Source organism: Ranitomeya imitator, chromosome 4, assembly GCF_032444005.1.
Source record: "Ranitomeya imitator isolate aRanImi1 chromosome 4, aRanImi1.pri, whole genome shotgun sequence".
NCBI classification, from domain to species: Eukaryota; Metazoa; Chordata; class Amphibia; order Anura; family Dendrobatidae; genus Ranitomeya; species Ranitomeya imitator.
In genome coordinates this window covers 359,639,556-359,662,706 of record NC_091285.1, presented here as the reverse complement: position 1 = coordinate 359,662,706, position 23,151 = coordinate 359,639,556, and the positions used below count along the sequence as shown (strand labels likewise).

The following is a 23,151-nucleotide window of genomic DNA, read 5'->3' as shown; positions in this document are numbered from 1 at the left end:
TTTTTTTCCCGTAGATTCCAGATGCATTGAATAGCGGGAAAAATGCGAAAAATCTGTATAATGAATGAACATGCTGTTTTTTTTACTGCGATGCGTTTTTTTCGTGGAAGAAAACGCATCACGTGCACAAAAATTGCAGAATGCATTAAAAATGGGATGCTTGTGTATGCGTTTTCCCCACGGAAAACGGCCGAAAAAAAATGTGAAAAATCCTGAACATGTGCACATAGCCTTACAGTCACATGTGCAGATGAGCTCGACCTGTGGTTGTTGACTTGTTAAATGCCGCTGTCAGATCTCTGACAGCGGCATTTACAGCACACTGGCAGGGATGCAATTCCTTGTGCTTATCCACACACAGTGAGCAATCAGGATACACAGAGGTGTTGTCATCACAGCTTGGGGCCTACTTAAGACACAAACTCCAGTGATTTTATTGCTTTACATAGCACAAGCAATTAAATGATCCCAGGTTCAAATCCCCTAAGGGGACTAAACAATTACAATGGAATTGAAAAAAAAAAAAAAACACAGTATATTTAAATAGCCGCATTTTCTTGCCACTTGTAAAAAAATAAATAAATAAAAATAAAGCAAACCACCAATTCATGTTTAGGCTAGGTTCACATTGCGTTAGGGCAATCCGTTTAGCGCATATGCTAGCGGATTGCGCTAAGGCAATGTCCCAAAAGGGATGGCATTTGGCGATCCCGCTAGCGCAGATACCCGATCTGCGCTAGCGAGGAACGGACCTTGGATGCTGCTTGCAGCGTCCGACCGAAACTAACGGGACATCGCTAGCGCATGCCAAAAATGGCATGCGCTAGAGATCCATTAGCACATTGCAGTCAATGGGTGCGCTAACGGCTCCGTTACATAGCGCTAATTAAGACAATTGCGCCACGTAACGGAGTCTGCTAGCGGACACCCATTAACGCAATGTGAACCCAGCCTTAGCATCCAAGTGAACATAGTGACCTGAAGAATAATACTGGCAAGTCATTTTTACTATGTAGTGAACATGGCAAAAAAGCAAAAAAAAAAAAACATTGTGTAATTGCACATGGAATGTGCCAGATTTTCAATAAATCACACAACAAAATTAATGATATTCAAAAGTAAAACTCAACACACAGCTAGGTTGATGAAAAAAAATAAAAATATAAGAGTTATGCCTCTTGGAAGAAGAGGAAATTAGAATAGTCATGTCTGAAAGGGATTAAAACCAAGCACAAACATTTGGTGTGGGAGAGTACACTAAACTGCTTGGACATGCCATCTACTTGTTTTTGAATCCTTCTCCACCCTTTTCTCACTCCTGTAAAGCCAGAGCTGTCAATCAAGGGGATGTGAAGATTGATGCAAAAAAAAAAAAAAAAAATTAAATAAATAAATAAGTGGTATGCACCAAAACTGAACTTCTTTTTTTTCCTTCATTTTTTCATGCTGTGGGTACACTGCATCTGTGCTTGGTTTGAACAGTGATTTTGTGCTGACAAACACGGTTTAAGCTGCAACATACAAATCCCTGTTCGAAGAGGCCGCTAAGACAACTCAAAGTATGTCAACCAAATACATTTTAGGCTAGGTTCACATTGCGTTAATGGGTATCTGCTAACGGAATCCGTTACATAGCGCCACTAACGCAATGTAACGGATCCGTTAGCGCACCCATTGACCGCAATGTATGTAACGCATGCCATTTTTGGCATGCGTTAGGGATGTTCCGTTATTTTGTGACGGACCTCGAACGCTGTCTGTAGCGTTTTTGGATCAGTTCTCGTTAGCGCATATCGGGCATCTGTGCTAGCGCGATCGCTAAACGCGATCCTTTTTGGACATTGCGTTAATGCAGTCCGTTAGCGTATGCGCTAAACAGACTGCACTAACGCAATGTGAACCTAGCCTTAGGCTGCTGTCACACTAGTAGTATTTGGTCAGTATTTTACATCAGTATTTGTAAGCCAAAACCAGGAGTGGAACAATTAGAGGAAAAGTATAACAAACATATGCACCACTTCTGCATTTATCACCCACTCCTGGTTTTGGCTACAAATACTGATGTAAAATACTGACCAAATACTGCTAGTGTGACGGCAGCCTCAATGTATACTAATCACAAGAAAGTAGGGATAGAGAATCAAAGTTGCAGACATTTTTTGAGTAGTCAGAAGAAATCTACTAACTTGTTTTAAAATAATCTGCTATTAATTTTCATAGGAATTTAAAAGTGAATGCACACCACCAGGGCTGTGAAATTGATGTCCATTTTGGTGGAGTCAGTATAAAATGGACTGACTCCTAAAATATGTAATACATTGGGTACAGTAGTACAATGCAGTATGTGCTGTAATTTTTTTTTTATAAAAATTTGGGAAAGTTATGAAATGCCCTATAAGGGTGCGTGTTCAAGGTCCGTAATCACGGCGCTTCGGAAAACCCGCTCCGCCCAAAGCATCGCTCCTTCAGTACGCACGGTGATTCCGGATGTGCTCATTGCACACATTCGGAATCTCCGCACCCCATACATAGGGCCCTGTGATTTACCTTGCGGCGACGGAGCGTCACCGCAAGGTAAACAGACATGCTGCGTTCTAAAAAGATGCGCCGAATGTCTGTAAACGCAAGGTCGCCAGATTTGTGTTCGCATGTATAGTGGAGATGGGATTTCATAAAACCGTGTTCAATCCGCAGCTAATCTGGATGTTATCCGGCCCGTGGACACATACCCTAAATGTCTGTTCTGTTTCTGATCTAAGGCTTTTAGTGGAGATGAATCTGTGCTGCACTTTATGTACATGCTCCGCAGTGAGGAAGTGCTGTAGAGTCAGGTATGCCTTAGGCTAAGTTCACACGCGTTGTGCAGTCCGTTCAAGACATCCGTTAAACGGACCGCACTAGCGCAAGTGCCGACGTTTGCACAGCGATAGCGCAGAGGGAGCATCTGCTAGCTCCATCTGCGCTAGCAGTGACGGACCCAGAAACGCTGCAGCCCGCGTCTCGGGTCCATCACTCAATGACGGCACATAGCTAGCGCACACCAGCCATTGAAAGTAATGGCAGCGTTAACGGACTACGTTACACCGCGTTATGCCGCTGTGTAACGTAGTCCGTTAAACGGGTCACGCTAACGCAGTGTGAACCCAGCCTTACCGACTCCACAGCCCTGATACACACGTTAAGTATTTGTTAGACATTTCTACATAAAAAAACCTGTCTATTGGCAGGAAAACAAAGCTGCATAAAAACCATGAATTTATTGCTACGTTTTTTCCAGTCCTTGGAATGAGGGAAAAATGCTGCAAAAACCCAGAAAGAATTGACATGCTGCAGATTTGATACTGAATCTGCTTCAAACCTGCAAGAAAAATAGTGGAGTCAGAACTTTGACCAAGATTAAAACTGCAGTGTCCTGCAACTGGAAGTCAGTATTAAACAGCATGAATTTTAATGCCAATGTGTACACAGCATGCAAAATTCCCATTAGAGAAATATCCTAAATGCCATTATGTGTGAAATTTTGCAGAGTGAAACCAAGAAATCAACAGACGTGCACTGCGGATTACAAGGTCCACTACCATGCACACTTGGTCAACTAAATAAGAATACTGATAAGGTATTTGGAATTTTTTGGGGGGGATTGCCCATCTCGGCAGGTTTGCCACAACATTATAGAGAGAACCTGGTAGAAGGTTTTAGGTTCCCAGTCATCAACCCATTACCCATAATGGTAACAGATTAAAGGGAACCCGTCACCTCCAAAATCAAAGGTGAGCTAAGCCCACCAGCATCAGGGGCTTATCTACAGCATTCTGGAATACTGTAGATAAGCCCCCAATGTAACCTGAAAGATGAGACAAAGAGGTTAGATTATACTCACCCAGGGGCGGTCCCGCTGCGGTCCAGTCCGATGGGTGTTGCGGTACGGGGCCTCCCATCTTCTTACGATGACGTCCTCTTCTTGTATTCACGCTGCGGCTCCGGCGTACTTTGTCTGCCCTGTTGAGGGCAGAGCAATGTACTGCAGTGCGCAGGCGCCGGGAAAGGTCAGAGGCAATTCAGGTTTGCCAGGCTGCCACGAAGCTTGGTTGACATCCTAGAGGTGGGTTACATCATTATAACCACCTCCTATAGCATTAGTATCCATGTGCAATGAAGAAAGGTGTACTAGCCAAACCAGCACAAGACAAAAAAATAAATTAATTCTCATATGTGTTATGTGCAAGAGTTCCAGAATAAAAGTTTAAGACAACAATCCAATATATTCATGAAAATCCTGACATTAGCGAATTGTTCATAGGCATCAGTAGCATACATGTAGCATTCACTGCTTGGCCACAAGATGACCCCTGCCTGTTACCAAGCTTGACAAAAAGGGTGGCTCTCCACTTGTGCGCCCTTTGGGCAATTCACTATTGTCAACATTTCCTTGAATGCCTATTGTTTGATTGCAAAGTCCTGTGCTGTATGGTTGGTACATTTGCACATACACTGAATCAGTGAGTTTTAACTATCAAAAATTCCTCTGTACTACAGTAGGTCTGTACACCGCCGCTAGCATGTCAACCACCATGACCCTATGCATGTTACCTGAATGTGGTGCAGACTGTTTCCAAAGGGCATTTTCCATGCTATGCAACATAAACTGTTACTGTCCTGAAAAAGAAGTTGGGCATGGATTTGGGGCGAGGAGGGGGAACAGAATTCCCTCTGATGGGTTCCATTTATGTGGTCACCACCTAATCTGACGTCAAGAGGGGAACATACTGGGCAGATACAGAGGTCAAAGCCTATAATTCTTGAGCAAGGGTCGTTTCCTAAATGCTTGGCTCTACATGTTATAGTAATGCAGGCACCTAGCCCCAAGCGCTGCACTTTCAGTGTCAGCTTAGGCAGGAGGACTGGTTAAACACCACAGGCAGGTTATTATTTTAATCACAAAAAAAAAAAAAAAAAAAAAAAACAACCTGCCTACAATACTATGCTTGATAAACTAAAAAACAAAACAAGGCTATAAAAAAAACACTAACCTAACAAGTCTGGTAAGACCTTCACTTACGGAGGTAACGTTACAGGGTACAGCCAGCTAACCTTACGTGGGGCTGACAAGCTATGAACTTAATGCACAAAAGTAAAATGGTGAACTGTTGTCCAGACTGAATCACCCCTAGCAGAAACCCTACTCCTCCTCCCCTCCCCCACATCCGTCTCTAACCACTTGACTCGCGGCCAAGCTCTATTACCAGGCAACGAGACCACGTGATCTGCAGCAGACGTGCAGCCAGAAGCAGATTTCCTACACCGCCATATTGTTGTGACGCATTCACTAATTTGCAGTCCCAGCACAGGCGGCTCTCTGCAGCGGAGACCTCGGGAATATCGCCTTCTGTAGGGAAGAAAACACGGGTCATTATGAAGCGAGACCTAGCGCCCAGCAATGCGGCCCGCCGCTCCCCTCAGGCTCCGTGCTGCGCGGGCACATAATGGCGCCGAGCTCTCCCTCTGCACCCGCGTCTCCCAGCAGCTCTCTCCCCGCCCACCTGCTGCAGCATGATGTCACAGGCAGCCAATAGCACGGCGGTCTCAGAGCGCCTCTCACTCTCCCATTGGCTGCCTCGCATCGGCCCGCCCACCAAACAGTAAAGAGACGGTATACTTACACGGCGCCATTAGGAAGCTACAGTGACGAGAAAAAAAAAAAACCATGAAAATGCAGCAGGGAGCGGGTCTACAAGGAGCAGTTTAATAGGCACTCAGCACATACAATACTTGGCACCGCCAGTGTCCAGCACTTTCCTGTCCCTCCTTATAGGCGGCGGACCGGGGTAGAATAAAGACGAGGAATGTCCGTCCGCCGAGCAGGAAGCCGCCACCCTGTCGCTGCTCCATCCAGCTCTCCATAGAAGCGGTGCGGTAGGCAGCCAGCTTTTATCAAGCCCTTGGAGTTTGCGCAGTATCGTCAGCAGCCCCTGCTCCTGCTGCAGGGAGACCCCAACAGTGTCTCTCCCCTCAGCCCAAACCACCATGGTGATAAGCGCCCAGCCGGTGAGGGAACCGCCTCCATCTTCCCCAATGAGAGCGAGCATGAGCCCTTGTATAGCTCTACCCACCCATCCCCAGACATTCCTGCTGTGCCTCACACCCACCTTCCGCAGCAGTGTGACCAGGGGCGAAACGAAGCCCTAATGTCCTATAATGTCCTATTTCTAGACACTAATGTCTCCACACGACGACATGGCGGCCAGCTCCCTCCCCGCAGAACGCGAGACATACGCCTGACTACGGCTCGAATCATGTCTACACATTTTTTTCACTCTATAACATAACTCCACCCTCTTTGCAGGGACATTTTTTTTTACACATTTATAACTGCACGGCGCCGCCATTACATGTAAGGGCACGGCCCGCTCGCTTTCCCCGGGTGCGGAGGGCGTGGCGCAAGTTAGTGCCCACAAGCAAGATGGTGCAGGCTGTGGTGCGCGGGTCGCCATTTTGCTTGTGGGCACGGCTGCAGCTAGGCCCTTTTCACACCCGCAAGTCTTGTATTGAGTCCGTGGCAGCAGGGTTAGGAAACCCCGTGCGAGCATCCGACGCCATTTTCCAGAGAGAGGCAGTGACATAGAGCCAGCGTAGGCTGAGACACGGGAGGAGCGGGGTTTGTACACATTGGGGCTGCAGTCAGCTTGGGCACTGCGAACACCCTCCATAGCTTCTCCTGTGCAGCGGTTCCAGTCAGCGTTAGCCCTGCCGCTGCCAGTCCGCTCGGTCCCCCTGAGTAACGGTTCCCGGGGCTGCCTCTGACGTCGCCTTTCCTGTCAGCCCGCTCCTGTGCTAGTAGCCTTCACGTTAGCGGCCATTACCGTCACCCTTCACGGGTGCGTATTTCCGTCCTCGGTGTCCTGTTTCCTGGCTTTGGCACGTTGGAGGTAAGTTATTGTGTCGTCTTCTAGTCCTTTCCTGGACGGTTTCTTTCCCCGTCGGTTTGCGGTGCCGCGGTGGGTGTGTATATGTGCCAAGTGTGTCCCTGTGCTCCAGCCTTGTAGTGAAGGGTCAGGCAGGAGAAATATGGCGGGTTCCTGGTCCACATAGCTGACTTTGGCAGTGATGGAGGGGGGTGGGCAGCTTCGTTGCAATGCATTTACCCTTTTGCTTCATGTTAACCCTGCACTTGACTCTTTCTGCATGTTTCATCGTTTATCTTTCAGGCCTCTCTCTTTAGAGCTCTGGCACCTTGTTTTCTATTTCTGCAAAGGAAGGTTTGAAAAAAAAATGATGGTAATTGTATTTCAGCTTCATAAATGGTTAATGTGGTAGAATAATGGATGCTTTCTTTCCCATTCTATTTGTATAGGGTTCCCCTGTATGTAATGCACCCTATATAGGCATATGTTTCTCCTGTCTCTTAGGCTAGGAGGTGGTGGTGTCCAGTCCTGTATAGAAGCAATATATCTGCAGCAAGGAGACGTTTACTGGTCCTGGTGTGAATATGGCAGACATTATAGGCAGATTCTGTGCTGTACGCAAAAGGACAACATGGCTATGATGCCCAGGAGGGCTGGTGTGTACATCCTCTCACACCCTCTGCAAAGCTGTAGGTCTTTCCAGGGCTTTCTGCTCACAGGCTGCAGACATGGATGGGGGAGGAACAAGCGATCCTGTGTGTATATGTGGAAGCCAGGCCAGCTCAGACACAACACCACCATCACACAAAGGAAGGGACCACCATGCCTCCCTTCACCCTGAGAGGAGATCCAGACACAGGCTGCATGCATATGTACCGTATGATGTATGTGCGCCCCTCCTCTGTCATGCGGATACATTGTTCTTCCATGGTAGCATTAATCAGGTTGTTTATTAACATAACTTGATCACCCCTCCAGCTCTCCTAAGTAATACCATCTGTAGGGTCATCTTCACATCCTTCTCCTGGCGGGATAAGTGGTCTTGAGAGAAATGAGGGGTGATTGTATGTACTTTGACTACCACCATTTGTTGTTGGTATCTCCCTCTTTTGTCCTTTTGGAGAGGCTAAAAAATGGCGCCCCCTCAGCTGATGTTGTAATCTAATCATTTCTGGGTCTCCACACCCCATGCAGTACACACATGTCTGCAGCTCATACTTGTAGAAAAGGAGGTTTTCAGTATAAAATGCCTTTATTGTGGGGTGTCTTGACATAGTTGCTGTGTTGCTTGTAATCTGGAGAACTGATTTTCAAACATGTTTTAGCTATAAGTGACCTTTCTGGTTGCAGATAGCCTGTGTGAACCCTCGTCTACTTCAACTTGATATTGAAGGCTGTAAAGCTTAGCAAGATTTCAGTAGTTCCTCTGCTGTGAAGGCAAGGGGGCGGTGATGAGGGAGTGCATAGTGTATACTCCTGTGTATATTGTCTTCCTGCTCCAGTTTAACCCATTGTCATCCTGATGACATTATACCTTACCGTTTGCAGGAAATGTACTTGGGATTGTTTACACTTTTCACTTCCTGAAAATTACTTTTCTTTTTTTTTTTAAGCTTTTTAACTTCTATGAATAAGTCTCTGTTCCCACTGACTTTTTCATATTGGCAGCCACCAGTTAGCACTAGTTAGCATAGTGCAGCTGGTTATGTTTGTTAGAGAAAAAAAAACTAAATTTTTTTGATATCTGTTAAAAGCACATGAAACATATTTAGTTTGATTTTGAGACATTGATATTTTTCCCCTCTGGGCTCCTAGGTGATTTTCTTGTCTTTGATCTTAGTTGTTAGGTGGATCATACCTGAGTTTTCATTATTTGAAACCCAGGTTTGCTGTGTGACTCATTTATATTTTAACTCCTTGATAAATTATTGGAGCTAACCAGTATACCTATACATTTTATGGGTTATACTGTATAAAGATAATATTGCTTGAAACTAGGTTTCCTACTTTTGTAATTTGTGGGTGAATGCAGAAGCACAGGTTCAATTCCCCTAGTAGCACTCCCACAGAGTAAATGAAGAATTACAGTTTCCAGTGAAATCAATGGATGTCCTTGTAATACGCTTACATGTTGGCTCCTTCAGAGTCTCTTTAAAGGGAATATGTGACCAGGTTTCTGCCACCAAATTTGAGAGAAGCATAGTGTATAGTAAGAGACTCTGGTTCCAGGAATATGTCACTTTTATCAGCAGAACATTATCGTTTTGAAGCTCAATAAATCTGCTGTTATGTAGTCCTCCATAGTCATGAGCCTTGTTTAACCATGCAACCACTGGCTGGTTGCTTTCAGCCTATGCACAGTGTACACAAATAGCTGTCGATCAGTGGTGTGGGCAGGGCCGGCGTCAGCACCCAGCGCACCTGGGCAAATGCCGGGGCCCTGGGGAGAGAGGGGGGCCAACTCATGCTGTCATAGATACAGCTGGGAGAGCAGAGCAGGAGATAACATGCTCTCTCCGCCCACAAAGTCACTGCTGGCTGCGTTCTCTTAACCCCTATGTGCCAGCTCTGACACAAGCATCTTCTCACTCAGTCAGTGCAGCCAGGCAGGCACACATAGGGGTTAAGAGAAGGCAGCCAGTGTGACATTGTTTGTGGGCGGAGAGAGCATGTTCTCTGCTCTGATCCTCCCTGGCTGGCTGCCTTGCTGCTGAAGTTATGAGGCAGATTCAGGAGGAGCTCCTAGTCCTACCAGTGCCTGAGTGAGTGGCGCTGCTGTATACTATGTGGGCTGCGCTGCTATATACTACGTGGGCTGCTATATACTACGTGGGCTGCTATATACTACATGGGCTGCTATATGCTACATGGGCTGCTATATGCTACATGGGCTGCTATATACTACATGGGCTGCTATATACTACGTGGGCAGTGTTATATACTACATGGCTGTGTTTATATGCGATCATGAATCGGGGTATGTGTTAAAGGGGGGGCCCACTGAGACTCTTTCGCCCGGGGCCCTCAAAAACCTGGAGCCGGCCCTGGGTGTGGGCACAGTTACGCAAAGCTCAGTAATCAAAGAGCTATGACATTTGAAGCAGGTAAGTGATTTTATCAAAATTACATCAAGCAGTCAGGTGAGTTGCACATTGCTGAAATCCGTGTCTCTGCCCCTACATTATGCTATTCTCAGATGGGGTAGTGACAAAATAGTGACAGATTTCCCTTAAGCAGCTGGTGTCTGCTGTGGCTAAGGGTATGGATTAGGTAATCTTCTCTGTTCGTATTCCCAAATGTGTTAAAGTGGTTTTTCGCTTTTCAAAACACAAGTGTACAACATTGTGTTATACTAAAACATTTACAAAACAAACATTTGTTTTTTTTTTAATGTACTATAGATGGGTAATAACTTTGCATATCTTTTGTGGGTTATTGTAGCTGCCTAAAGATGGCCATACACATTTAACCAAAGTCAACTGAGCCCTCCTCTAGGCTGAGTCCAGACAGCTGTATTTCACAGACTGTATAAGACTTTAATGCCCAGATTAAATGACTCTACCAACCCAAATTTACAGCCTCATATGTGCCCATGAGGCCTTAAGTTCGGGTCAATAGATTTGCGGTCCATCAACGGACTGTGAAATACTGCTACCTTAACCCGGGCCCATATGTGACCAGCCAGCCATCAAATCTGTATGTAAAAAGGAGAAAGCTTGGGAAGTTTTAATTTTCAAGCCATATCCTCTTTTTTTTTTTTTGGGAGCGATAATCTTCCGCCAGTGGTGAATAATAAACACGTTCCAGTGTTTTGTTTTTTTTTGTTAATAAAAACAGCGGCATATAGATAAAGAACTTAGGCTATGTGCACACGATGCAGATTCGCAGCGGATTTTTCCGTGCAGAAACGCTGCAGATCCGCACTGTGATGTACAGTACAAAGTAATTCAATTTAAAAAAAAAAAAAAAAGCGATGCACATGGTGCAGAAAAATCAGTGCGGAATTGCTGCGGATTTCAAAGAATTGCATGTCACTTCTTTTGTGTGGATCTGCAGCGTTTCTGCACTTCTCCATGTTAAATCCGCAGTGGCAAAATACGCACAAATTCCGCATCAGTTTCGCATAAAAACCACACAAAGTCCGCATTAAAACCGCGGCAAATCCGCAGCTGCGGATTCTGGCAGGAGATGCGGATTTTGTGCAGAAAATTCTCCACCTCTTTTCCTACTTGTGCACATAGCCTAAAGGTTCGGCATTACAGGGGTTGTCCAGCAGTAATAGATTTTTTTTTATAGCCAGTGATTGATTAAAAATAGTAAAACAAAGGCTTACAGTCCTTACAACACACCTCAAGATCCAGTGCAGGTTGTTCCGGAGCTCTGCTGCTACTCCAGATGCTGTCTTTCACATTTGGAAGTCAATAGCACTGCTGCATGCATGTACTGTGCCCATGGCTTCAGCGATGCAGGGATCACAGCAGGAGCAGATCTCTAAAGCACCATGCACTGTAAGGTGAGTATGTCTGTTTTATTTTTAATCAATCCATGCTTTTAAAAAGATTTAAAAAAAAAAACACTTCAGCCCATTGCTTGATCGCTCATGTGACATAAGTGTCACAGCGGACCCAGCGTCGACATCAACAAGTAGTGGACAACCCCCTGAAATAAAACATTGTTACAAGATCATCCTAACATCTCTTATTATTGCACACTATTCAGTTTTTAAAAGTAACAGGTCATTATAGTAATATTGACCTAAGCTTTTGATGTGAAATCTATTTACGGTAGCAGTCGCGTTGTGGTATATTGCCACGACTACTGTAAAACCATGGTGATTTCACAAGCGTTGCAAAAATGAGACATGATTCCTATGTCCAAAAAACTCTTAAGCTAAAACTACAGTTACTCGTGGGCACACGTTATATAATATTGCACTATAACTCTTCCACAATATCAAGTAATGATGGGGAATGAGGTTGTGCTGAAATCCAGCAGGGATGGATTTCTGCTGAATCTGTAGGTTTGCAATCTTGCATCTTGAGTTTTGCAGCACAACCACATTCACTATCATGACTTGTGATTTGGCTCTGCGACATTGAAATCTTATGTGAAAAGTCCACAAGTCATCATGTAGCCCTAGCCTAAAGCTCCACACACATTAGATGGCTGTCTTTCCTTTAGGCCAGAGTTACACTACCGTAGAATACAGACGAGTGCTATGCGAGAAAACATTGCTTAGCGCTCAGACCCGTGTTAATCTATGGGGCAGCTCACATCACCGTATTTTTTTTCTCATGCATAGTCGACATGCGTGTAAAATCGCAGCATGCTGCTTTTTACGCGTATATCGTCCGAGACTCGCCAATGCAAGCCTATGGATGCGAGAAAAACTCGGAAATCACACGGACCATTCGTCTAGCTTGCGACAAATACGCTCTCATTTTCCTCATTTCAGGCCACTGCGCCATTAAATTCAGTGGGGGAAAAGCAGTGAGACATGTAAAGCCATACGGGTGTCATACAGATTCATAGGTGCGAGAAAATTGCATTGCAAACTCATTACACACAGATTACCATACGGAGAACACTCATGCGACTCTCGGCAGGGAGACCCGGACTGATTTTTCAAACGTTTAATGTGACTCCAGCTTTAGGCTACTTTCATACTTCCGTCTTTTCAGATCCATCGCAATCCGTCGTTTTGGGCAAAAAAACGGATCCTGCAAATGTGCTCGCAGGATGCGTTTTTTGCCCATAGACTTGTATTAGCGATGGATGGCCACACGTCGCGTCCGTCGTGCGACGAATCGGTCGTGTTTTGGCAGGCTGCCGTTACAAAAAAAGTTCAAGTGAACATTTTTTTTTGTCCGTCGCATCCGCCATATTCTACCGCGCATGCGCGGCCGAAACTCCACCCCCTCCTCCCGGACTTCAGAATGGGCAGCGGATGCGACGGACCCGTACCGACACAAGTGTGAAAGTAGCCTTAAGGTACCTTCACACTGAACAACATTACAACGATAGCGATCTGTGACGTTGCAGCGTCCTGGATAGCGATATCGTTGTGTTTGACACGCAGCAGCGATCTGGATCCTGCTGTGACATCGCTGGTCGGAGCTAGAAGGCCAGAACTTTATTTTGTCGCTGGATCACCCGCTGACATCGATGGATCGGCGTGTGTGACGCCGATCCAGCGATGTGTTCACTGGTAACCAGGGTAAATATCGGGTTACTAAGCGCAGGGCCGTGCTTAGTAACCCGATGTTTACCCTGGTTACCATTGTAAATGTAAAAAACAAAAAAAAACACACTCACATTCCGGTGCCTGTCACGTCCCCCGGCGTCCGCTTCCCTGCACTCCTCCTGCATCCTGTGTCAGAGCCGGCTGGCCGTAAAGCAGAGCACAGCGGTGACGTCACCGCTCTGCTTTACGGCCGGCGCTTACACAGGATGCAGGAGGAGTGCAGGGAAGCGGACGCCGGGGACGTGACAGGCACCGGAATGTGAGTATGTGTTTTTTGTTTTTTTTTTACATTTACAATGGTAACCAGGGTAAACATCGGGTTACTAAGCGCGGCCCTGATCGCTGGTCGTGATCGTTGGAAAGTTGCTGAGTGTGACGATACCTTTACTCTTCCATACACAGAAGTGCTCATATTGACCTAGATGCCAGACTTACCTGGTGGTGGCTTATTGAACAAAGGAATCAGATGTTAAAAATGTAAGAGCTGACTCCATAAAAGCAGTGCAAACATCTTTCAAATATGGCATCTGATGGGTGACATTTTTTTTTTCTTACTTACACTGTATAAAATGAGTCATATGGAGGTACAGTATAGGTCCAGGAGTGCCCTGTTACTTCCTGGACATCTCAAATGGTGTATTCGGCTATGATGTGTCCACATTGGGGAGGATAGTCTTAAGTTAACATGCATCTGTTTTGATTGGTTAAGCAAATTCATTAACCATTCTGTATACAGTCAATCCTGGGGCTAAATCACCTTGCTTTGTTTCGTACTGCAGTATCCGATTGTACAAATTTAGCGAGTGGAGGTGCTTACTAAGCTGCCGAGATCGGGTTATGAGCTGTACTATACCTAGTGAATAGTGAAGGGAGTATATGTGTTGCTAAAGCTGACATTTTGGATGATATAGCCAGAGTGAATTTTATGTAGCCTGATGTATTACAATAAGCATTATAAGACAGGGCACTCGTCATATCCTGTGGTTTCTGAGATCATCTGATGTGCTTGTCATTTTTTTTTTTTTTTTTTTTGTGTAGTGAAGCGTTGAACTGTGTAAGGCATTGGAAACCGATTGGTGGCTGCTTGCGGCACTCCTGTTTCTAATGCCCGGCTCAAGTCCTATATTCAAAATGATAATCAAACAGGTCTTACACACAAATATGCTGAGTGCTTGGTCTGGCCATCTGTCATCAAACAGGTGTTCCATTATGGGGGAACTCTAGCACCTTATCAAATGGTGTAAATGTTTTTTGTTTTTTTTTTTGTTACAAAGCTACATTTGCTGTCTTTGCATATTTACTGTTTCTAGCAAAGTATGAATCTCTCAACCCTATGTCCCTTCCTATTCTGAGTGCAGGGAAACAATATTTGATTGCATTAAGGGATGCATTTGACAATTTTATGGTGGTGAGTTGATCTCCGCTGGTCAATATGCCAGATGGGAAAATGTTTTTATGTATTATGTTTATTAGCTGTTGGGTTCTCAGCAAACCAGATCAACATAGTTTGCAGTCAAACTGCAGGGCTGTTGGAGGAAGCGCGTTCTGTCAAACTCCTCATGTGTCACTATTGACATCAGCCTTTGCGCTGAGAACACCGATTCTATCAGTTACAGAAGGAGTATGGCTGTGTATACCTGTTGGTCTTCGGCAGCTGATCGCCCTGGTTAGTCAAGAGAGCAAAGTGACATTTGCTCTTGATGTATTTGAATGTCAAGTGGCATTTAGGCTATGTGCACACGTAGGAAGGGGGCTGTGGGTTTTCCCGTGGGTTTTTCCGCAGCGGATTTGATAAATCTGCAGGGCAAACCCGCTGCGGTTATCCCTGCAGATTTATCGCGGTTTGTGTTGCGGGTTCCGCTGCGGGTTTAATCCTGCACTTGTTTTACTATTGATGCTGCATATGCAGCATCAATAGTAATGTTAAAAATAATAAAAATAATGATATACTCACCCTCTGACATCCCGATCTCCTCAGTGCTGCAGGCGGTGGTCCGGTTCCAAAGATGCTGTGCAAGAAGGTCACTGTCATGTGACCGCAACGTCACCGCAGGCCCTGCTCGCATAGCAACCTGAGACCGGACGGCCGCGTACAGCGCTGGGAGGTGAGTATATCATTATTTTTTATTTTAATTCTTTTTTTTTTTTTTTTTTACACAAATATGGTTCCCAGGGCCTGGAGGAGAGTCTCCTCCCCTCCACCCCGGGTAGCAACCGCACATTATCCGCTTACTTCCCGCATGGTGGGCACAGCCCCATGCGGGAAGTAAGCGGATCAATGCATTTCTATGGGTGAAGAACCGCCGCGATTCTGCACAAAGAAGTGACATGATGCGGGTTGTAAACCGCTGCGTTCCGGCGCGGGTTTTCCCGCAGCATGTGCACAGCGGTTTGCGGTTTCCATAGGGTTTACATGTTACTGTAAACACAATGGAAACTGCAGCTGACCCGCTGCGGCAAAATCGCCGCGGTAAAAACCGCAAAGTGTCAACATGGCCTAAGGGTATAAGTAACTGCCATGCTGAGGGGGATTCATGGCCTCATAAAGTGATTGAATATGGAAACATTTTGAGCTATATCTTTATTCAGCCTTTTGTAGGTTTGGTTCAAAATGTATTTGCTTGGATGAATGCACTGTTCCATTTCCCACATGCAAAATGCTTTAGGGTATGTGTGCACATTGAGTATTTGCTAGCAGAAATTTCTGTATTTCTTGGCAGCAAAAACGCATGTTTTTGGTATGTTTTGTGCATGCATTTTTGTATAGCAATTCTTTTTTGAGCTAAATAAAGATATTTGCTAAATGTTTTGTGATGTAATTTTTGTTTCAACCCCTTCATTTTCATTCTGATGCTGTGGCATCGAGGTAATGGGATTAGGGCTTGGTGTCAGTAGTTGTCCTTAACACCTAGCCCTAGGTTTAGTAATGAAGAGTTGTCAGCCAGGCTCCCTCATTACTAAACTGTTAATAAAGAGTTAAACACTCACCAACCTAATGTAGGAGTGTTAACAGAATGAACCTATATAGGCTGTAAACAAACAGCAACTGTCATAAATAAGCATGCAAACGATTCCTGTTACAAAAAATGGGGGGAAAAAATTGCGTGGTTTCCAGTGTTATTTTCGTAATCAGCAGAGGGAAAGCTGGGGGCTGATAATATTTTGGGAAGGGGCCAATAGCCATAAAGGTTCCCAATATCAGCTAACAGCTATTTGCTTAGCCTTTACTGGCTAGTTTACAGGGGGACCCCAGAAAAAAAATTGACATAGGCCCCCCTCCCCCCCCCTATAAAGTCTAACCTAAAAAAGGCTAGGCAGACAGCTGTGAACTGTTAATAGCCTAGGAAGGGGCATTGGTCATTGGCCCATCCCAGACTAAAAACACCAGCTCTCGGCCACCCCAGAAATAGCGCATCAATAAGATGCACCAAATCTGGTGCCTAGCCTCTCTTCCCACTTGCCTTGGTGTGTTGTCAAGTAAAGTGATAGTATTGGGGTTCATGTCCGCCTTATATTGGCAGCTGACATCAAGCCCAGGTTAGTAATGGCAAGGTGTCTATAAGACACCCCCATTACTAACCCCATAATAAATGTTCGTAAATAAAATACACCCAGAGTGAAGTCTTTTATTTGAAGAAAAAAGACTGCTTTATTAAATCTAAATTTTCCATACTCACCGAACGCCTAATTCCCAATGCCCATGTTCGCTGTAAACAATCAAAAATAATAGAGCTATTCTCTCCTTTCTGCATTAGTCCACGTAATCCAGAATGTCCCACGGCGATCTCAATTTTAGAACAGTCACATCAGGAGGTGCCATAATTGAGATCACCTGAGCTAATCAGCGGATAAACTCGTGTGACCTCTAACGGCAGCTCAGTGCTATACACTGCAGGAGCGATGACTCTCCTGTCAGTCTGTACCCGGCGGCCGGTTAGAGCAGTCACATCTCTCGATCTGACTGTTCTACAAGTGACATCGCCGTGCGACACTCTGGATTACGTGGACTACGGCAGACAGAAGTTATTTTTTATTGTTTTCAGGGGACATGGGCATCAGGGATTGGGCGTTAGACCGGGGTCACACTTGCGAGTGCAATGCGAGAAACTCCCACGAATCTCTCGCATCAATACCCGGCACTGCCGCCGGCACTCGGGAACGGAGCGTTGAGCTGCATAGAAATACATGCAGCTGAACGCTCTGGTCCCGAGTGCCGGTGACCGTGCCGGGTATTGATGCGAGAGACTCTTGCAAGTTTCTCGCACTGCACTCGCAAGTGTGACCCCGGCCTTAAGGTGAGCACATGTTTTCAATTTTTGTTACAGGGGACAAGGAAGGGCATCAGGGATTTGGTATTAGGCATGGTTTTTTTTCTTTTCTCTCTCTCTCTCTCTCTCTCTCTCTCTCTCTCTCTCTCTCTCTCTCTCTCTCTCTCTCTCTCTCTCTCTCTCTCTCTCTCTCTCTCTCTCTCTCTCTCTCTCTCTCTCTCTCTCTCTCTCTCTATATCTATATATATGTATGTTTTTTTTTTTTTTTAAATACCGTATATACTCGAGTATAAGCCGACCCCCCCTAATTTTGCCACAAAAAACTGGGAAAACTTATTGACTCGAGTATAAGCCTAGGGTGGAAAATGCAGCAGCTACCGGTGAATTTCAAAAATAAAAATGGATGCTCCATACCGTTCATTATTGCCCCATAAGATGCTCCATATAAAGCTGTGCCATATATAATGCTCCATACTGTTCATTATTGCCCCATAGATGTGCCATAGAAAGCTCTGCCATATAGTGCTCTGCACCGTTCATTATTGCCCCATAGCTGTGCCATATAGTGCTCTGCACCATTCAGTATTGCCCCATAGCTGCCATATAGTGCTCTGCGCCATTCAGTATTGCCCCATAGCTGCCATATAGTGCTCTGCGCTGTTCAGTATTGCCCCATAGCTGCCATATAGTGCTCTGCGCCGTTCAGTATTGCCCCATAGCTGCCATATAGTGCTCTGCGCCGTTCAGTATTGCCCCATAGCTGCCATATAGTGCTCTGCGCCGTTCAGTATTGCCCCATAGCTGTGCCATATAGTGCTCTGCGCCATTCAGTATTGCCCCATAGCTGCCATATAGTGCTCTGCGCTGTTCAGTATTGCCCCATAGCTGCCATATAGTGCTCTGCGCCATTCAGTATTGCCCCATAGCTGCCATATAGTGCTCTGCGCCGTTCAGTATTGCCCCATAGCTGTGCCATAGAAAGCTGTGCCATTGCTGCTGCTGCAATGAAAAAAAAATGCCATACTCACCTCGCTGCTTGCAGCTCCCAGCATCCGGTCCCGGCGTCTCTCCGCTCTGACTGATCAGGCAGAGGGCGCCGCGCACACTATATGCGTCATCGCGCCCTCTGACCTGAACAGTCAGTGCGGAGCGGCGCCGGGAAGATGGAGCGGCGCCCCGCGTGTGGAACGGGGATAGGTGAATATAAAATACTTACCTGGTCCCGGCGTCCGGCTCCCTCTGCCTGTCACACGGTCTTCGGTGCCGCAGCCTCTTCCTCTATCAGCGGTCACCGGCACCGCTGATTAGAGAAATGAATATGTGGCTCCACCCCTATGGGAGGTGGAGCCGCGTATTCATTTCTCTAATGAGCGGTCCCACGTGACCGCTGAACAGGGGAAGAGCTGCAGCACCGAAGACTGTGGGACGGCAGGGGGAGCGCCAGGACTAGGTGAGTATGCCTCAGCGCCCCCTCACCCGCCGACCCCACTGCTACCGTGACTCGAGTATAAGCCGAGAGGGGCACTTTCAGCCCAAAATTTGGGGCTGAAAATCTCGGCTTATATTCGAGTATATACGTTTTTTGGGCTGAAAATCTCGGCTTATACTCGAGTGTATATATATATATATATATATATATATATATATATATATATATATATATATATATATATATATATATATATATATATATAATATTGTATAGGAGGAAGAGAAAACATATCCTGCTAGGAGAAGAAGAGAGCGCAGTGGAGATAGCAGCGCAGTATCTGAGCGCGTGCCATAGACTGCGAGAAAGACAGCCATGATATGCCTTGGACTTCCTTTCCCCCACCCTGCACCCCATCCATCGTTTCCACAGTCCCCATCGATCGTCCCCACAGTCTCTCTACCCATTATCCCCACAGTCCCTACTCCCTATTCCCTACTGTACTTGTGCTTTGGCAAAACTGATGTTTATTTGGTCCTGTCAATAAAGCTTCTTTGAATTTGAATTTAGTGTGTAATATATATACGCACACGCACACACACGATGGTTCCCCGATTCTAACGCATCGGGTATTCTAGAATATGCATGCCCACGTAGTATATTGCCCAGCCCACGTAGTATATTGCCCAGCCCACGTAGTATATTGCCCAGCCCGGTTTGTCACAGGTGAAAAAATAAACATATACTCACCTTTCCGAGGGAGCCCTTGTAGTCCACGGCAGGTTCCGGTCCCAGGGTTGGTATTAGCGCAGGACCTGTGATGACGTCGCGGTCACATGACCGTGACATCATGGCAGGTCCTCCCGCCACTGGAACCTGCAACGGAAGATGGCGGCCGGCGCAAGCTGCTACGGTGGGTGAGTATATCGTGTTTTTTTTTTTTTTTGTTTTTTTTAATTTTTTTTTTTTTAACAATCCTTTTTTTTTTTTTTTAATATTGATGCTGCATAGGCAGCGTCAATAGTAAAAAGTTGGGGAACAACAGGGTTAATAGCGGCGGTAACTGAGTGCGTTACCCGCGCCATAACGCGATCCGTTACAGCCGGCATTAACCCTGTGTTAGCGATGACCGGAGGGGAGTTTGCAAACGACATGCACTGACTGCGGGGAGTAAAGAGCGGCCATTTTCTTCCGGACTGTGCCCATCGCTAATTGGTCGCGGCAGCCGTGACAGGCAGCTGGCGAGACCAATCAGTAAATGAATAACCGTGACAGAAGGACAGACAGACAGATGCAAGTGACCCTTAGACAATTATATAATACTAGATTGTGGCCCGATTCTAACGCATCGGGTATTCTAGAATATGCATGTCCCCGTAGTATATGGACAATGATAATTCCAGAATTCGCGGCAGACTGTGCCCGTCGCTGATTGGTCAAGGCAACCATTATGACATCTACGTCGATACTGTGCCCGTACCTGAATCAGAAACGCGGGATTTCTACGTCCTTTATGACATCATCGTCGCTGTGCCCGTCGCTGATTGGTCGAGGCCTGGCGGCCTCGACCAATCAGAGACGCGGGATTTCCAGGACAGACAGACGGACGGAAAAACCCTTAGACAATTATATATAGATATATATATGTATGTGTGTGTGTATATATATATATATATATATATATATATATATATATATATATATATATATATATATATATATATATATATATATATATATATATATATATATATATATAATCTCTTCCGATTCTAACGCATCGGGTATTCAAGAATATGTATGCGTAGTGTATTGCGCAGCCCACGTAGTACATTGCGCAGCCCACGTAGTATATAGCAATGTGGGCATCATATCCCTCTTAAAAAAAAAAAAAAAAAAAAAAACCAGCCTATTTTGACCTTAATGACCTGGCCGTTTTTTGCAATTCTGACCAGTGTCCCTTTATGAGGTAATAACTCAGGAACGCTTCAACGGATCCTAGCGGTTCTGAGATTGTTTTTTCGTGACATATTGGGCTTCATGTTAGTGGTAAATTTAGGTCAATAAATTCTGTGTTTATTTGTGATAAAAACGGAAATTTGGCGAAAATTTTGAAAATTTCGCAATTTTCACATTTTGAATTTTTATTCTGTTAAACCAGAGAGTTATGTGACACAAAATAGTTAATAAATAACATTTCCCACATGTCTACTTTTTACATCAGCACAATTTTGGAAACAACATTTTTTTTTGCTAGAAAGTTATAAGAGTTAAAATTTGACCAGCGATTTCTCATTTTTACAACGAAATTTACAAAACCATTTTTTTTAGGGACCACCTCACATTTGAAGTCAGTTTGAGGGGTCTATATGGCTGAAAATACCCAAAAGTGACACCATTCTAAAAACTGCACCCCTCAAGGTGCACAAAACCACATTCAAGAAGTTTATTAACCATTCAGGTGCTTCACAGCCGCAGAAGCAACATGGAAGGAAAAAATGAACATTTAACTTTTTAGTCACAAAAACTATCTTTTAGCAACAATTATTTTCCCAATGGCAAAAGGAGAAACTGAACCACGAAAGTTGTTGTCCAATTTGTCCTGAGTACGCTGATACCTCATATGTGGGGGTAAACCACTGTTTGGGCGCACGGCAGGGCTTGGAAGGGAAGGAGCGCCATTTGAAAAATTGGCTGCACTCTTTAGCGGACACCATGTCGTGTTTGGAGAGCCCCCGTGTGCCTAAAACTTGGAGCTCCCCCACAAGTGACCCCATTTTGGAAACTAGATGCCCCAAGGAACTTATCTAGATGCATAGTGAGCACTTTAAACCCTCAGGTGTTTCACAAATTGATCCGTAAAAATGAAAAAGTATTTTTTTTCACAAAAAAATTCTTTTAGCTTCAATTTTTTCATTTTCACATGGGCAACAGGATAAAATGGATCCTAAAATTTGTTGGGCAATTTCTACTGAGTACACCAATACCTCACATGTGGGGGTAAACCACTGTTTGGGCACACGGCAGGGCTCGGAAGGGAAGGCGTGCCATTTGACTTTTTGAATGGAAAATTAGCTCCAATTGTTAGCGGACACCATGTCGCGTTTGGAGAGCCCCTGTGTGCCTAAACATTGGAGCTCCCCCACAAGTGACCACATTTTGGAAACTAGACCCCCCAAGGAACTAATCTAGATGCATATTGAGCACTTTAAACCCCCAGGTGCTTCACAGAAGTTTATAACGCAGAGCCATGAAAATAAAAAATAATTTTTCTTTCCTCAAAAATTATATTTTAGCCTGGAATTTCCTATTTTGCCAAGGGTAATAGGAGAAATTGGACCCCAAATGTTGTTGTCCAGTTTGTCCTGAGTTCGCTGATACCCCATATGTGGGAGTAAACCACTGTTTTGGCACACGGCAGGGCTCGGAAGGGAAGGCACGCCATTTGGCTTTTTAAATGGAAAATTAGCTCCAATCATTAGCGGACACCATGTCGCGTTTGGAGAGCCCCTGTGTGCCTAAACATTGCAGATCCCCCACAAATGACCCCATTTTGGAAACTAGACCCCCAAAGGAACTAATCTAGATGTGTGATGAGCACTTTGAACCCCCAAGTGCTTCACAGAAGTTTATAACGCAGAACCATGAAAATAAAAAATAAAAAAATATTTTCTCTAAAATGATTTTTTAGCCCGCAATTTTTTATTTTCCCAAGGGTAACAGGAGAAATTTGACCCCAAAAGTTGTTGTCCAGTTTCTCCTGAGTACGCTGATACCCCATGTGTGGGGGTAAACCACTGTTTGGGCACACGTCCGGGCTCAGAAGGGAAGTAGTGACTTTTGAAATGCAGACTTTGATGGAATGGTCTGCGGGCGTCACGTTGCGTTTGCAGAGCCCCTGGTGTGCCTAAACAGTAGAAACCCCCACAAGTGACCCCATTTTGGAAACTAGACCCCCAAAGGAACTTATCTGGATGTGTGGTGAGCACTTTGAATCCCCAAGTGCTTCACAGACGTTTACAACGCAGAGCCGTGAAAATAAAAAATCATTTTTCTTTCCTCAAAAATGATGTTTTAGCAAGCAATTTTTTATTTTCACAAGGGTAACAGGAGAAATTGGACCCCAGAAATTGTTGCGCGGTAGGTCCTGAGTATGCTGGTACCCCATATGTGGGGGTAAACCACTGTATGGGCACACGTCGGGGCTCGGAAGTGAGGGAGCACCATTTGACTTTTTGAATACATGATTGGCTGGAATCAATGGTGGCGCCATGTTGCTTTTGGAGACCCCTGATGTGCCTAAACAGT

At 45.2% G+C, this 23,151-nt stretch overlaps 1 protein-coding gene across 5 annotated transcripts in view; it reads left to right on the top strand.

The window, feature by feature from the left end:
- Positions 1-6,539: 6,539 nt before the first annotated feature.
- KMT2E (lysine methyltransferase 2E (inactive)) overlaps positions 6,540-23,151 on the top strand; it is a 197,802-nt gene continuing 181,190 nt past the window's right edge. For 3 of the 5 annotated variants that reach the window (XM_069765101.1, XM_069765100.1, XM_069765097.1), the window contains exon 1: positions 6,540-6,926. The gene's annotated coding sequence lies outside the window, so the exon portion shown is untranslated. The remainder of the gene's footprint in view (positions 6,927-23,151) is intronic. The other 2 variants (XM_069765102.1, XM_069765099.1) reach the window with 1 other exon arrangement.